Below are 18,163 nucleotides of genomic sequence, written 5' to 3' on the forward strand. Positions count from 1 at the left end.
TTTTTTACTAAAGACCTTAGTCTCAGATTTGTGTTGATTCTCATCCTGACAGCTTCACACTCTGTTGCGAACCGCTCCAGTTAGTGTTAAAGATCGCAGACTAGTGAAAACAACAGAACTACATTGTCTGCAAAAAGCAGAGAAGCAAAACTGAGGTCACCAAACCAGACCGCTTCAATGCCTTGACCGCGCCTGGATATTCTCTACATAAAAGTTAGGAACTATCATGTTTTGTTGGAGTTTTGATGGTCGGATGTGTTTCTTTGTGTGTCCAGTCTGCGTGATTGTACAGTAATCCCTCGAATATCGCGGTTAATGTAGACCGGATGTGTGATTACCGAAAAACCGCTAAGTAGGATGACCTCCATTAAAACTACCACAATACATTATACAGAAACACAGGTACACAAGTAGTTATCAAAAAGTATATTTAATAAATATTACAGCTGTAAGCATGTCAAAAGGCTGTAATGTATCAATATCTAAATATAATATATATATTTAAAAATATAACTACTTTAAATACAGTACTGACCGTGAAAATAGTCCCTGTCCGCTTGGTATAAATAAAAAAAAACAGTTCTAGTCCAAGTCCTTTGTCTTCTTGTCGCCATGGTTCCATTGTCCAGAATATTTGCGGGATTACTGTACTCGCCTGACTACATCAGGTAACAAAACGACTTAAAAACACCATTGTCTGTTATAAACGAATCTCTCAAAACAGGCTTTATTATTGTTTTTTAAAGCATGAGGACGGTCGAACTTGTTGATTAAGGCTAGCCTTACCATGAAGCCAGCCAGCAGCATCCCCACACATGCGATCCATGTGAAGCCTGACATTTTCAGTTCGTTTTTTAATAAAAATGTCCAGCATCCTCTTCCAAAAAGTTTGTCCCTGCCTGTCCTGGGGCAGACCTTGCTCGCCGCCGGATCACCGGTTGACGCCGCGGGCACGGGCCACCAAATCCCCGGTTGACGCCACGGGCACGGGCCACCAAAGCCCCGGTTGACGCCGCGGGCACGGGCCACCAAAGCCCCGGCTGGCGCCGCGGGTAGGGGCCGCCGAAGCTCTGGCAGACGCTGTGAGTAGGGGCAGCCGAAGCCCCGCCCGACGCCCCGAGTAGGGTCCGTCAAAGCCCCGGCCGACACCGCGGGCATGGGCCGTCGAAGCCCTAGCTGACGCCACGGGCACGGGCTGCCAAAGCTCTGGCCGCCGCCGCGGGTAGGGGCTGTCGAATCGTCGGCCGACTGGCCAGGAAATTAAACTTACACCGTAGCGTCCACCTTAACGTCGCCCATGGCTCGTATTTCTAAAAAAAAATCCCCCTTTCTCTGCTATCCAATTCGGCGAGCAAGTTTTATTTTCAAATAAGCGCTACAGCGTGAGGTTGCACGGGGCTCGCATTTCTGATAAAAAATCCACCCTCACAGCGACTCCCGGCTGCTCCGGAAGCTCTATTCTGGGATACTGAGACTCTGTGTTCCGTCATTTTCCTAGTGGCAAACGGAAGACTGGGGTGCATTCTGCTTGCGAGTTTCAGCGTGGATTTTGATATTTTTATGAACTTTTTTTTTCAGGAAAAAATATGCAATGTAGTGCAGCCACGAAAGTTGAAGTCTGGATATTCGAGGGATTTTTGCATATGAGTTTTACCTACTATGTTTATCCTTCTTTCAGCCTGGGAAGAACATACACACTCCACACAGGAAGGTCGGAGACTGGGATCGAAACCTTGTTCTCAGAACTGAGAGGCGAATGTGCTAACCACTCAGTCACACAGTTTTTTGTTGTTTTTAAACTCTATAAGCCCGGTGAACAACAACTGGCTAGCACGTCAGCCTCACAGGTCATCGAGAGATCGAGAGTTCAATTCTCAATGGGTTCTGACTTTCCTGTGTGGAGTTTGCATGCTTTTCCTGGGCCCGTGGGTACTCCCTCTTCCAAAAAACATTCAAACAGTCTGGTTGAACACTCTAAATTGCCCCTCTCCTTGTGCCCTGCAATTGGCTGGCAACCAATTCAGGCTGTCTCTCGCATGCTGCCCATAGTTGGCTGTAATAGGCTCAAGCACCCCCGCTGCCCTTGTGAGGCCAAGCAGTACAGAAAATGAATGAATGTATGATAACCGGTGAGGCTGTAACGCACCTGCCTTCCCTCATTGCACGTTACTGTTCACTGGCCTTGAATGAGGATGTATCAGCACCATTGACCACAATAGATATCCCATCTACTTTGACTGGGAGGTCTTGGAGAAATTTATGAAATTTATTTAAATATGTCAGAAGAGTAGGAAGGGGGTTGCTTTGAATGTTGTAAGTGGAAAAATGCCAATGTTACTGTGTGCTCAATATAAAAACTGTTGATTTTAAGCAAGCCAGGTTGATCTTTTACTACCAATGACTCAAGAATTAGCCAGACTCTCAATCTAGTGAAGAGATCATCTCCATTAGCGCTAAGTGCTGCCCAAGTCAAATTGATGGTGCATTAGCCGGATCAATCTGTAGCGAGAGAATGCGAGGAACCGTTACGGTGTGACGGGCAGTCCAGGTGTCAGGTAACTTCTCTTTAGATGGGGTCTTTTAGTTGAGCTTTTTAAAAATATCTGCCACCTGTCATATTTCAGGAAATAATCATGTATTTGGACAGCTATTTTTAGTTTGTCTTCAATTGAATATGGCTGTACTTCTAAATGAAAAGATCTCATTAGCTACGCATTCTAGATGATCACGAGATGATTTCTTTTTGCATCCTCCTCCATCTGCAGCCAATATGACGCAGCATTTATTTCTGGCTCACCTTCAAAGCAGCCTTCGCGGAGCCTCTTTGTTTTATGGCCGTAGAGGAAAGGAAGATGTATCTGTGAAATATCCAAATGCTGCATTACTACACTGCATTGGGGGAAAAAGACTCGCTCTCTCCAAAATGAGGGCCGTCACCATGAATTGACTACATATATATGTATATGTATATATGTGTGTATATACATACATACATATATATATATACTATATATATTTTTATATATATATATAGTATAGATATTGAACCCAGGTATGTGTGTGTGTATATATATATATATATATATATATATATATAGTATAGATATTGAACCCAGGTATGTGTGTGTGTATATATATACAGTGGTACCTCTACATACGAGCAGCTCGAGATACGAGGAACATTTCGAGCAAATAATTATCTCTAGATACGAGAAAAATTTCGAGATGCTAGAAAGCCAGGTGGCCATGACATGAGAGGCTGTTTATCATTGTAGCGCACTGTCTTTTTTGCCGCATCTCTTTCGTGTGTAACAGATATCTACGAGCACTGGGCGGAGCTTGCATTTTCCCGTGTCAGAGAGCTTGCTCGTTGTCATGGATGATATCGTATCACTTGGAAATTTCTTGGGGCTGGAGGTTAACGAGGCAGATGTGAATGGTCTAATCGCCGAGCAACACGAAGAACTGATGACACAGGATTTAATCGAGCTCCAGGAGAGTGAACATTTGGAGGTGTTGTGGGAACTCGTAGCGAGGAGTATGGAAGAGGGGGGCCGCCTGGCTACAAAGGATATCAAAGACATGCTAGCGAAGTGGCAAGAGTTTTCTGATTTTGTAGAGAAGAGGCACCCTGACAAGCTGGCAAGTGGTCACGCGTTATCATATTGTGAGGACATTTGTGCGTGTCATTTTCGAAATATTCTGAAGGGAAGGAAAAAATAAACAACTCTTGATGCGTTCCTTTTAAAAACTCCCGCTGGGTGGAGTCAACCCGGAGAACAAAAATAATTTAAAAAAAACAAAATTAGAATTCAGTTTTGTGTAAAGTTGCATTAAACGTATGTTTGAGTGTGTCTGTATATATTAATCCAAGTTAATTTAAATTTGTTTGTTATGTTAAGAGTGCGTTGCCGCGGAATTTATATATACAGTTGTGGTCAAAAGTTTACATACACTTGTGAAGAACATAATGTCATGGCTCTCTTGAGTTTCCAGATATTTCTACAACTCAGATTTTTCTCTGATAGAGTGATTGGAACAGAAACTTCTTTGTCACAAAAACATTCATGAAGTTTGGTTCTTTTATGACTTTATTATGGGTGAACAGAAAAAAGTGATCAAATCTGCTGGGTGACAAATATGCATACAGCAGCGCTAATATTTGGTAACATGTACCTTGGCCATTTTCACTTCAATTAGGCGCTTTTGTTAGCCATCCACAAGCTTCTGGTTGAATCTTTGACCTCTCCTCTTGACAGAATTGGTGCAGTTCAGTTAAATTTGATGGCTTTCTGACATGGACTTGTTTCTTCAGCATTGTCTACAAGTTCTCAATGGGGTTTAAGTCAGGCACCCTCATCGGAAGCTCGGCCCAATTAGCTATACCCCGTCATTGTAATGCCGCCGGGCTGACTGATGGCAGTGGCAGTCAATCATGCGGCCGGCACAGAATTCCTTGAGCCTTCTTCTTGCCAGCTCAGCATCACATCAGTCAGCTTGATTACAGGCGCTCCCAAGTTTGATCGCACCTCCGACACGCTTTATGTCACACAATGACTTGTTTATGAGCGCACCATATAGATTTTGAAAGCCAAGTTCATATTCACTAACCTATTTCAAGTCATGACATTACAACTTTACTTTTATAAATAATATTTATCTATCTCTTGTTTTTTGGACCCACTTCCAAGTGTATATTCGATGATATGACCAATATGATCACGTCTACCTTCTGGTTGGCAGCTCGGTGGTGGAGTGGTTACTGCGTCGGCCTCATAATTCTGAGATCACAGGTTCAATCCTAAGTTTGGGCCTTGCTCCCCAGGCTTGCAAGACTTTTCTCTATGTTCGCCGGTTTCCGCCAACATCCCAAAAACTTATTTGGTAGGCCGGTTGCACACTCTAATTTGCCCCCAGTTATTTGTCTAAATCAGGGGTCTCAAACTAATTCCACAAAGGGCCGCCCGCAGTGGGTCCTGGTCTTTGTTTCAACCGATCCAGTGTCGACAGTTTAACCAATGAGGGGGCCCCTGGATTTTTATCAGAAATGCGAGCCCCATGCGACCTTACGCCATGGCACTTATTTGAAAGTAGAACTTGCTCGGCAAATTGGACAGCAGAGAGCATCAGCCGAAGCTCCGGGCAACATTAACGCAGAAGCCATTGACCTCCGAAAATAGAGAATTTTGGCTGGCAAGGATGCGGGGTCGCAGCGATGGAGCAACGTGGAAGTTGAGATTCCATTTAAATCCAGGCAGTGGGCTGATGTCGTTGGACTTATCCAAAAATAGTGCTCCCTGGATGGCTAATTGACGTTTGGACGGCGCTGAATAGGCAGCGGCAAGTTTTTTGGAAGAGGATACGTTCTTGGACATTCTTATTCAAAAATGAACTAATAGTGCCAGGGCTCACACGGATTGCATCTGTGGGGATTCTGCTGGCTGGTTCAACGATCGTCATGCTTTAAAAAACAAGAACAAAGCCTATGTTTTGACTGATTTGTTTATAACAGACGATGTGGTTTTTAGGTCGTTTTGTTACCTGACATATTTCGATCCCATGCTTAGTCTGGTGAGTACAGTAATCCCTCGAATATCGTGGATAATGTAGACGCATACAAGCTGCATTTGTCGCTCAAAAAATGATGACTGATCCTTTTTTTCTTTTTATATCTTATTAGAAAGTGACAACTATTGCACTAATATGAACCATCGAAAAAAATCGAGATATTTCGATATTAGAAGCAATTTAGACGCCACAACACCTCAAATTTCTGGTTAGAAAATTGTCATTTCTGTCACTAAAAAGCATCAGGTTCTCATCAAGATAGACTTATTTCTTTTTTCGAATTGAATAATTTGATACTTTGCTTTTACAAAGACACGGATATTAACTTCCTTATGATATTGACCCTATTAATGTGCTTTTGATTCATACAGTATCTCAGAAATACCACATACGATAATTTTTCTTAAGATTTTCCCTTCAAAGTAACACATTTGTGCTCCCTATTAAAACCATGAATATGGAGGTGAAAATTGTGAATCGGGGCAAATTATACGCAAGAAATTGTAAAATGCAATGATTTTAAGGCAATTTTAAGGGTGCGGTTTATACGCGGGGCGGCTTATATGCAAGGAAATACGTTAGGAATAAAGCCTTATATACTGGATGAGCAACCGGAAAGCCTGGATAACGAAAGCCTTCACAAACTGTTTCATCCCAAACGCGAACCTGTACCTCGCTGAAAGGGGGCTCCCCTACAAGGAATTGGACTCAAACTCCCATTAACCTGTTTGTTTTTTTATTTATTTCAAGCGGAAAGGAGCTATTTTCACTGAGTACATTTGTTTATATATAGATTATATTTAGATAATAATACATTACAGTTTTTATATGCTTATAGGTGTAATATTTAATAAATACACTTGATAACTGTAGTTGTGTACTTGTGTATTTCTGTATAGGCACAAAAACAAGTAATATGGTGGTAATTAAAGGGGTGATCCTACTTCACGCTTTTTCGATTATTGCGGCCATCTCTGGTTTACAATAGCCGCGATATTTTCCCCTCCCTTGGTTTCTCTCCTGCTCAGTGCCTCTCGTGTCACCCATTTGTTTCTAATTGTCTCGCCACCCATGTCTGTCTATTTAAACCCTTTGTTTTTGTTGGATCGTCTGTTCAGCGTTTACTGTTTCTCATGCTTGTCCACGATCCAGTACTCCTCGTACCTCCATGTTTCCCCCTATAAGTTTTTTTTAATTTGCTAATCTGTCAATGAATCGAGGTAGACCTCCCGTAAACTAAAAAACAAGGTTTAATTGGCTCTTGCATGAAGACTTTTGAGTAAAACATGATGTCTATCATATGTTTAGAGTCTCGTCCAAATGAGAACATTCTTGTTAGGCATTTTTTCAAATTGCATTTTCTTCAGTTGTGTAAAAGGGATACAGAAAATAAGCATGGAAGATTCACACAAGCATCAGCATATCTGCCAGTGTTGGAAATTCCAAAGCTGTGATTTCATTTATTACGGTGGCAATGGAATGCTCACGGTGAAAGACTGTTGTGAATGAATAGATCTGATCTTACGGCTCCTTGTGTGTCATAAGCATGCACCAAACTTTTTAAAGGCGACTCATTGGGTGCCACTGACGACGCTAGTCCAATTCTTCATTTAGAAATGAGAGGGCTATACTCACTTTGGGGAGCGCCTGGTAGCCGGGCCTACACCCATGGGGGCCTACAGCCCGAGGAGTCGATGTGCGTTCGACATCACATGGGCTCACCACCTACAAGAGGGGCCAAAGAGGTCAGGTGCGTTGAAAGCTGGGTGGCAGCCAAAGGAGGGATCCTTGGCGGTCCGATCCCCGGCTCCAGAAACTGGCTATTGGGCTGTGGAATTTCACCTCTCTGGTTGGGAAAGAGCCTGATCTAGTGCGTGAGGTCGAGAAATTCCGGCTTAATGTACTCAGGCTCACCTCTACGCACAGCTAGGGTTCTGGTACCACTCCTCTCGAGTTAGTTTGGACACTCTTCAACTCTGGAGTTGCTCACTGTGAGAGACGCCGAGCGGGTGTGGGCAAACTTGTTGCCCCCCGGCTCGGTGCCTGTATGTTGGGTGTACCCCGATGGACAAGAGGGTAGCATCCCTCCCTCTTCAGGTGGGGAGACGGGACCTAACTGTTGTTTGCGTGTTAGTAAAAACAGCAGTTCAGAGTACCCACCCTTTTTGGAGTCCTTGGAGAGGGTGCTGGATAGTGCGCCTTCGGGGGACTTCCTCGTTCGGCTAGGGGACTTGAATGCTCTCGTGGGAAATGACTGTGAGACCTGGAGGGGAGTGATTGGGAAGAACGCCCCCTCTGATTGGAACCCGAGTGGTGTTCCATTATTGGATTTCTGCGCTCGCTGTGGATTGACAATGAACACCATGTTCATATGATGTTCATATGTGCACTTGGCACCAGGACACCTTAGGCCGCAGTTTCGTGATGACCTTGTGGTCGTGTCATCGGACCTGCGGCCTCATGTCTTGAACACTCGGGTGAAGAGAGGGGCGGAGCTGTCAACCGATCACCACCTGGTGGTGAGTTGGCTCCGATAATGGGGACAGATCCCAGTGCGGCCAAGGAGACCTAAACGTTTCATGAGGGTCTGCTGGGAACGCCTGGTGGAGTCCCTGTCAGAAGGAGTTTCAATTCCCACCTCTGACAGAGCTTCTCTCATGTCCGGGAAGAGGCAGGGGACATTGCGTCCGAGTAGACCATGTTCCACGCTTCTATTGCTGAGGCGGCAGATCGGAGCTGCGGACGCAAGGTGGTCATTGCCTGTCTTGGCGGCAACCCGAGAACCCGCTGGTGGACACCGGCGGTAAAGGATGCCGTTAGGTTGAAAAAGGAGTCCTACCAGCCCCTTTTGGCCCATGGGACTCCGGAGGCAGCTGACGGGTACCGGGTGGCTAAGCGGCATGTGGCTCTGGTTGTCTCCGAGGCAAAAATCCGGGCATGGGAGAATTTCGGTGAGGCCATGGAGAACGACTTCCGGGTGGCTTCAAGGACATTTTGGTCCACCATTCGACGTCGCAGGAGGGGACGTTTGGTCGACGGACATTTGGGCGACGGACGTTTGGTCGACGGACGTTTGGTCGACGGACGTATGGTCGACGGACGTTTCATCGTCGCCGGGTTCGCTCACTCTCAAAATTATAATCATGAGAGAGAGAGAGAGAGACAGACAGAGAGTTTACTGTTAAAAGCGATCAACCAGGTAATCTCTCGCTCTCAAAATTATAATCATGAGAGAGAGAGTGAGTTTTTAATTGCATTGACAATGGAAGAGCATTAATATCTAAATATCTAATATCAAAAATATCAATAAGTTGGGTATTATTGGCGTGTGTGTACATGTTACTCGTCGCCGGATTCGCTCGCTCGCCCCACCCCCGGATTCGCTCGTATTGGAGTGTGTGTACATGTTTTTCAAATTACGGCCCGCGGGCCATATACGGCCCGTTAGGCTTTTTAATCCGGTCCGCCGACGTTGTCCAAATTATAGTAAAAATCAATGACCTCATTCATTTCCCTTTGCCCTGCAATACCGCTCATCACTCTCAATTTAAAGACTGCTTTCTTTCGTTGAATAATAATATGTTCTTAATGTTGAAAGTAAATTTGAAAATAAATTTTCACCTTGAATCGTGTCTTTTTTCCTATATTTCAATCCCTAGGTTTGATACATTACATTGCGTGTCCAAATGCTGTCAAATTTTAGTATCCATTCTGGCCTGCAAGTCAAAAAGTTTGCCCACCCCTGGTAAAGACAAACTTGCCTCTTTTATACTATTATTGTCCCAAATTAAACACATTACACTAAACGCTTTTTTAGAATTGGTTGTGTCCCGATTTTGTATGAAATATGTGAGAAAAATACAAAAATTAGAGAAAATTATTAGAAAATTATTTATTAATGTCTTAAAATTAATAACAAGCATACAAAATCTATCCATGATGAAGCATGATATACACAATGAAAAACAACAGCTCAGCCTACCCACGTATTGATTGTGGGTAATGAAGTTTTATTTTGAGAAAGGGTGCCATTGGCTATCGGTGTTGTGTGCACGAGTACACTTCATTACCCAGAAAGCCCTCTTTTTGCCCACGCATGCGCGTTGTGCGTTTTCTGGTCCATGAGCAGGAGAAACTCGTCTGAAGAAATCGTTCAGTGCTCGTATATATCTGTTATACACGAAAGAGATGCGGCAAAAAAAGACTCTCCTGGAGCTCGATTAAATCCTGTCATCAGTTCTTCGTGGTGCTCGGCGATTAGATCATTCACATCTGCCTCGTTAACCTCCAGCCCCAAGGAATTTCCAAGTGACACGATATCATCCGTGACAACGAGCAAGCTCTGTGACACGGGAAAATGCAAGCTCCGCCCAGTGCTCGTAGATATCTGTTATACACAAAAGAGATGCGGCAAAAAAGACAGTGCGCTACAATGATAAACAGCCTCTCATATCATGGCCACCTGACTTTCTTGCATCTCGAAATTTTTCTCGTATCTAGAGCGAATTATTTGCTCTAAATTTTCCTCGTATCTCGAGCATCTCGTAGGTAGGGCTGCTCGTATGTAGAGGTACCACTGTATATGTATATGTATCTGTGTATATAGATATAGACATAGATGTAGATATACATCCTATTTTTTTAAACGCTTACCACTATTTTTTAAGACATTATAGGTCACTCCCTGTTAATTGTGGGGCATTTACAAGTCACTTCCTGTTTAGCATGGGGCACTGCCGTCTTACTTCCTGTTGAGTTTGGATTCCCCACCTGCTATTTTGGGGCAATGACCTATTGATTTTTGGTAACTTTTGTGTCACCCTCTGTCAGGTTCACCATTAGACATCAACAAAAATGAGCATGCAGAGGATAGACACCCATCTAGATTTTCACTTACAAGGAGGACAGACGTTGAGGACTGCTCACCAAGGGCGTTCTGACCTCACACTTCGTTTTCGTTGCTTTATTACCTTTGGTGGCCCTGATTACATGGACTTCACAACTCTAAAGGGAAGAGTGAATTATACAATTGAGACGACGGAATGTGTTTATCTCTGTGCATGCATGTGAGGTGAATATTTAGCCTAGTACATGTGTACCAAAACACATTCATAAAAGTCAAAACTGATTCACAGTCATTACTAAAAGTCAAAACAGATGAGGACCAAAGCGTCAGGTAGCCTTTTGCAGCGTGAGTCCCTGAGGGGGGAAGATGATGATGGTGGAGTGCTCACTGCAGGTCCTTGAGTCAGTCAGCCTTGACTTGGGTGCGAGTTCTCCGAGGCGCCTTTCAGAATTTATTACTTTTTGGTGGGTGTGCCATTGTAAATACATGCGGGAATTGTAAATATACAGTCGTACCTCTACTTACAAAATTAATTGGTTTCAGAACTTTTTTTGTAACTTGAAAATTTCGTAAGTAGGTGTACTTTATATCTAAATTCTCTAATTCGTTCCACGGTCCTCACACATCTACCAACTAAACCCTTTAAAATTGGTCAAAGTGTCCCAATTTATTATGAAACATGTGAGGAAACACACAAAAATGTGAGAAAATTATGAGGAAATGATTTATTAATGTCTTAAAATAAATAAAGCATTTGATAATGTGTCCTGCGCTGCTGAAATAGTTCCCTCCGTGGCCGTTATACTAGGAGACGTATTACCCGTGTTTGTCCGCCAGATGGTGGCAAGAGCTCGTTCGACCAGGGCCGAAAGCCGTCCACTTTGTACTACATTTTAGACTTTTATGTGTGCCCTATGTGTGTGTGAAAATATATGCCGTGTTGCATTTGTACGGTTTTTAATCGCTTAATAAGGGGAATTGCAATCATAAATAAGGGGAGCATTTAGCCGAGGTGGACAGTTATGTAAGAGAGAATCTTGAATCATGGATAGTGGTTGTTGTGAGACAGCCAATTGAATTGAATTGAATTCTTTTAGTGCCATTATATGAGATAGAATGAGAGCGATTAAATGAGAGCCCAGCACAGGGCAGCGATGTTCTAAAGTGAGAATCAGTGCATCCGCGACAATATTTTCAAAATAAAATAACGGATAAGGATATGCATTTACTTTTGGGGGGATTTCATAACTTCGATCTTTTTCGTATCTCGAGTCACTAATTTGCATATAAAAAAATTGGTAACCTGAAAATTTCGTACCTAGAGGCATTCGTAAGTAGAGTTACGACTGTATAGGTATTTTTTGTCTAAAACTGGCTTTTAACTTAGACGTGAATTTTTGATGCGTGAATTCTGCGAACATGACAAAACTATCAGCCAAGTGTCATTTTAAAAATGTAAAATCGCATGTTTTTGCTGTTACAAATTAATCTTGTTGTTCTTGTTGTTGTTTTGAGCACAATCATGAAATTTAAAAGAAATTGAAAGAAAACCTCTGTAATTTTATTAGGTAATGTTTGGAACGGTGTGAGTCCATCAAACCATGTGGGCTGTGTGGCACACTGACAAACTGGACAGACAAAATTGCAAACTTTAGTTTGGGAGCTTTTGCCTTGCAAAACATTGCCACAATTTAAATTGACATTCACATTTATGGACCTCCCATTTTGGTTATATATGCCACATCTGTATACCGAATATTAATGTTATTGTCCCCTGCTTGAACCAAAATAGGACTTTACGGTATTTCTGGGGTTGTTTTTTTACTGACCAAAAATCATCACTTGCTCTTTGAAAGGTTAATAGGTTTGATCACAACGTAAGTTATGTGTGCTCAACTGCTGGGTTTAAAAGTTCACATTCCAAAAAAAATTGTATTTGGAAATCAAGCATTCCTCTAAAATTTAGAACAACAAATTACAGTCTAAATTGTTTTAGTTCTGTTTCATTTTAACGCTACGGTAACCACTCGGCTGCCGTTTCGTCACTGGCCAGCTGTGCTGCCTTGGCGACCAGACAGAAAGAGAGCGTATGAGCTCTGCCTAATGTCATTAACTGTGACTGAGGACTCTTGTAATGTTGATTATCCCCACTCTGAGACATTTACCAACATTCGCAAACATCCACATGATTGAGTTTGCTACGAAATGCGTCTAGTTCCAAAAGCTTCTCGTATGTTGAAGGTGTTGCATCCTTGTCTGAACCAGGGCCTGGAAAATATTCATTTTTGTGTCAGAATTATATTTGTCTTGCAAAATAGATATACAGACGCTCCCCTACTTACGAACATTCAACTTACGAACAACGGTACATACGAACATGTCTGCAAATTGCGTTTAAGTCCAAAAATGTTCGCAAGTCCAATTTTGTATTTCGCGTCTTTTTCGGAGTAGTACTTCTTTCCGCCGCTAATACCGACGCCTGGCGCTGTGAGAGCTCAGCTCACCCAGCATCTACCTTCTTCTTCGTTGCAATGCGGAAGTGCGTGAATGTATCTCCAGTGTGCTAAGAACCTTTTTCATTTGTATCATTAAATATCTCATGCATCCAATATTGAATATGGTTGGTAAAAAGCTAAAGGCTTCTATTGAGGGAGTTGCAAGGAAGAGGCAAGCCATTTCATTTGAAACGAGTGGCAATAATAACGAAGCTTGATGCGCGTCAGAAAGTGGTGAGCGTTGCACATTCAGTACCATTTATAAACAGAAAGATCGAGCAGCAGGACCCAAATATTGAACGTTGCACAAAGTTTGCAAATCAATTGAATGATGCCATACAGTGCTACTGCATCATTTATGATGAAAAAAAGAAGAAAACTGTGCAATCGTCATTAGGTCGCTTCTTTTGGCCAGTTTCTAATACATAAATCGATCTCTCTCTCTACAGTACTGTACATATTCTCTCCATTTTATTATTATTTTTTTTTTCAGTACAAACCAATGCGTGTTACTTATACAAGCCTTAAACATACAAATGCACTTATATAAACCTTCAATATACTCATATAGGCCTTAAACATAAATTATAATACAAAATATAGCACTAAATCAACTTACAAACAAATTCAACTTATGAACAATCGCTCGGAACCAATTGCGTTCGTAAGTTGAGGAGTGTCTGTATTTTAATTTTCGCCATAGAAAACAATAATTTAAAATAGTTGTAATACAGTGGTACCTTGAGATACAAGCTTAATGTGTTCCGGGACTGAGCTCGTATGTCGATTTTCTCATAACTCAAATGAACGTTTCCCATAGAAATGAACTAAAAACAAATTAATTCATTCCAACCCTCTGAAAAAACACCCAAAACAGGATATTGGATTGGAAAAACATTTTTATTTGTTCTAATTCGCCATCTATTAACAAAGTAACAAATAACTAGTGGTTTAATACTACTAAAATGTGTTTAATATTATTAAAACTGGACGGGTTTCGCGGAGGGGAGAGAGACTGGCAGAGAGAGGAGTGGGGCTTTTTGCACGGCAACGCACTCGTAACATAACATAAACAAATTTAAATGAACTTGGATTACGATGCAGACACACTGAAAAATAAATTCAATCTAACCTTACACTAAACTTAATTCTAATTTTGTTTTAAATTTTGATACTTTTCTTTCTCCGCCTCCACCCTGACTTTTATATGCAACCTATCGAGAGTCGTTTGCTTTTGTATTCCCCTCAAAATATTCCCAAAATTATGCACACAGATGTCCTCACAATAGGATAACGCATGACCACTTGCCAACGAGAAGTAGTATACAGTGGTACCTCGTCATACGACCGCTCGTCATACAAAATTCTCGTCTTACGAGGGAAATTTCGATCGAATAATTCGCCCGTCATGCGATCAAAATTTCGTGATGCGACCAAGTCAGGTCTTTTTTGCATATCTTTCGTGTATAACAATATCTACGAGCACGGAACGATTAATTCAGACGAGTTTCTCATACGACCAGGAAACGCACAACGCGCGGGCAAAAAGAGGGCTTTCTGGGTAATGAAGTATACTCGTGCACACAACACCAATAGGCAATGGCAACCTTTCTCAGAATAAAACTTCATTACTCACAATCAATATGTGGGTAAGCTCAACTATTGTATTTCCTGTTATTCTTTCTAAGGAAAGATGCTCCCGCGATCGTTCTTTAAAGACTATTTCTCGTTGGCAAGTGGTCGTGCGTTATCCTATTGTGATGACATTTGTATGCGACATTATCGAAATATTTTGAAGGGTAGACAAAAACAAACAACTCTTGATGCGTTCGTTTTGAAGACTTCGGCGGAGCGGCCAGGTGGTGTCAACCCGTAGAACTACGTAAGGTAAAAAAGATTACAACAAATTTAGAATTTAGTTTTGTTTGAAGTTACATTAAACGTTGAGTGTCTGTATATAGTTATCCAAGTTAATTTAAATTAGTTTGTTCGTTTACGAGTGCATTGTTGCCGTGGATAAAGCCCCCCGGAACAGCCCCCCCCCCCCCCCCCCCCCCGTATGCCGCTGTCTCTACCCTCCGCGAAATGTGTCTAATTTTACTCCTATTAAACACATTATTACTATCAAACCACTCGTTATTTATTACTTTGTCAATATATGGCGAATTATAAGAAATAAAACATTTTTTTCAATCCAATATCCTGTTTTTGGTGTTTTTTTTTCAGAGAGTTGGAACGAATTAATTTGTTTCCCATTCATTTCAATGGGAAACTTCCGCTCGAGTTACGAGAATCTTGTCATACGAGCTCAGTCCCGGAACGGATTAAGCTCGTATCACGAGGTACCACTGTATATGCCATTCGCACTGACTAACGGGAAAAAAAAATGCAACGCTCCAACCAGTGGTCGTAGAGACATTACACGAGGGAGTTGCGGGGAGAGAGACAGTGCCCATGATGTTCTTATGAGCAGCCTCTCGCGTACGCTGTCTGCTCCTATGTCAAAATTTGTCTCGTATCTCAAGATAAATATTTGCTCAAAATTTTATTCGTATCTCAAATTCCTCGTATGTCAGGGCACCCGTATGTCGAGGTACCTCTGTATACTGTATTTACTCTCATATAAGCCGCTTTTGTCGGACCAAAAAATGATGACTGAAGCACTCTTGCCCCCGAGGGCACGGCTTATATACGCATAAAAACATGACATGCACGAAACTGCAAGTTGACGACACCATGAAATGATGACATCATGACGCAATGGCGCCGTGACATCATGACGCAAGCGAATGTGGCCGATACGGTCAGTTATTTCAAAATGGAGAAAAGATAAACAGATAAAACGCTAAACAAAATTTATTTTGACGTCTCTGAATGAAATTCAAGAAAAAAAACGTACATATCTTGCATAAAACGTGAAAAAAAACGTCACTGCTCGCTCGGAGCACAGCCATCTTACCTAGAGTGCTGCTGTCTAACCTTAGTTAAACGTGCTCTGACAGGCCAGACGCGAGTAGCCTTGAATTTTGAAATGAAACAAAATTAGACTTTGATTTTTTTTCGTTTTATTTCTTGTTCGAAAGTGACAACTGTTGGAGTAATATGAACCATTGAAAGAATTGAGATATGTTGACATTAGAAGCAATATGGCTGCCACAACATCTTAAACTTCTGGTAAGAAAATTGTAATTTCTGTAATTAGAAAGCGTCGAAATCATCAGGTTCTCATCAAGATAGACTTATTTCTTTTTTCAAATAGAATAATTTGATATTTTGCATTTACAAAGACAGGCATATTATCTTCCTTATGATATTGGCCCTAATAATGTGCTTTTGATTCATAGTTTCTCAGAAATACCACTTGTGATAATTTTTCTTAAGATTTTCCCTTCAAAGTAATACATTTGTACTCCCTATTAAAACCATGAATATGGAGGTGACAATTGGGAATCAGGGGGCGAGAAATTGTAAAATTAAAAATATTTAAGGCGATTTTCAGGGTGCTGCTTATATGCGGGTAAATATGGTATATCTATTCCAGTTTTTAATATTTTGCAAATTTACAAAAGAAAATCGGTGTATAACTCACTAAGTTTCAAGGAAATGTATCACATTTGGCTACCTTTATAATTGAGCTCTGACAATGAGGGGGCGCAAAATTCCTCGGTACGCCACTGTAAGGAAATAATCAAAATATATTTCATTAACTGGGCGAGTTAGCGTGAGGAAATTGGTATTTTTAATGGGAAAATAGATTTAAACCCCAAAATTTAAATTTTGATGACCCTGGGACTACAACCCCGAAGTTCCCATCCGAAATCAAGAAGAAAATTGCATTGGGTTTTTTTTGGTTCGCAGTTGTAGATTTATATGAAAAAATAGAGAACTACGGGGAACCTTTCAAAAGCATTTTACGATACGAGAGCCAAACACACGATCCAAAAATAGTCTCACCAGCGCTTCATTCTTCTTGGACATGTTGAGTACGAAATGGCATTCGCAATTAGTGGTGCGCAGCTTAAAGTGTGCGGTCAACGTGGGGAAATGCATGAGCCAATCAACTCGTGTCCCGATCAATAATTAGCCATATTGTGATCACGTGGGTTACACATGTGCATGCAATACTGGTGTGTGCGCACACAGCATTTGATCTTGAATGCATGAAGAAATGCGAACAATGTGCGTGCAGGCGTGTATTTTGCCCGAAGTGCATTTGCGTATTTATCGCACGCTACGGAAAATGGACAGGGGAGTGGCTTCCGCTTGTGAGTTTCAGCATGGATTTTCACATTTTTATGAACTTGGAAAAAAAAATGTAATTGACAAAAAAAAAATCCCCCAGAAAAAATAACTGCGATGTCATGAAGCCATGATATTCGAGGGATTACTGTATATTGACATTGTGAAAGCCCAATTGAAAATATATTTACATGAATTTTCTACCAATTATTTATTGCCGACCCCTGGTCCGAACTATAAAAGCGGAAGTACTCGTGAGCATGGCTATGGATGATAGCTAATACATTTCATCCATGTGATATAGACGCTGCCTCTCATGTGACCACCACACGCATGAACTGAAAATGGCCAGAGCACCTCATTTAATAACTCCTTCAGTGCCACAGACAGTTGTGAATTTAAATGAGTGTAGCACTGGTAGAAGAATTTATTCTGATATAAAAAATTAAAACAAATTCTCACCCCATCTATCCCTTGTCCTAGGTCAGCCCCATGGCCTCGTCTTGGTGGGACGTACACGGAACTCCAAACTTAATGTCCAAATTTAAATTGGAGTGCTCCCCAGTCCAAATGGATTGGAACGTTTATTGCTGTCAATGGTTGAGAGTAGAGTGAATTGGCAAAGTCTGCAGTCACCAGAAAAGATATGTTACACGTAGTTGTTGTTGTTTTTGAATATTTTACGTGATTTAGCAGTGAATATCTCTCATCTCATTTTATTTTCTGAACCGCTTTATCCTATTTAGGGTCACAGGGAGTGCTGGAGCCTATCCCAGCTAATTCCAGGCCAGAGGCAGGGGACACCCTGGATCGGTGGCCAGCCAATCACAGGGCACAAGGAGACGGACGTGACCTGGATTTGAACCCAGCACCCCAGAGCTGTGAGGCCAACACCCTAACCACTCACGCCAGCAGTGAATATAATTTTACTAATTAGACAAAAAGGGAAGGTAGGCCAGGCACAATTAATCGACTATAATTATTTTGATAGTTATTTACAGACATTATTAAGCCA

This window comes from Stigmatopora argus, chromosome 15, assembly GCF_051989625.1.
Source record: "Stigmatopora argus isolate UIUO_Sarg chromosome 15, RoL_Sarg_1.0, whole genome shotgun sequence".
NCBI lineage: Eukaryota > Metazoa > Chordata > Actinopteri > Syngnathiformes > Syngnathidae > Stigmatopora > Stigmatopora argus.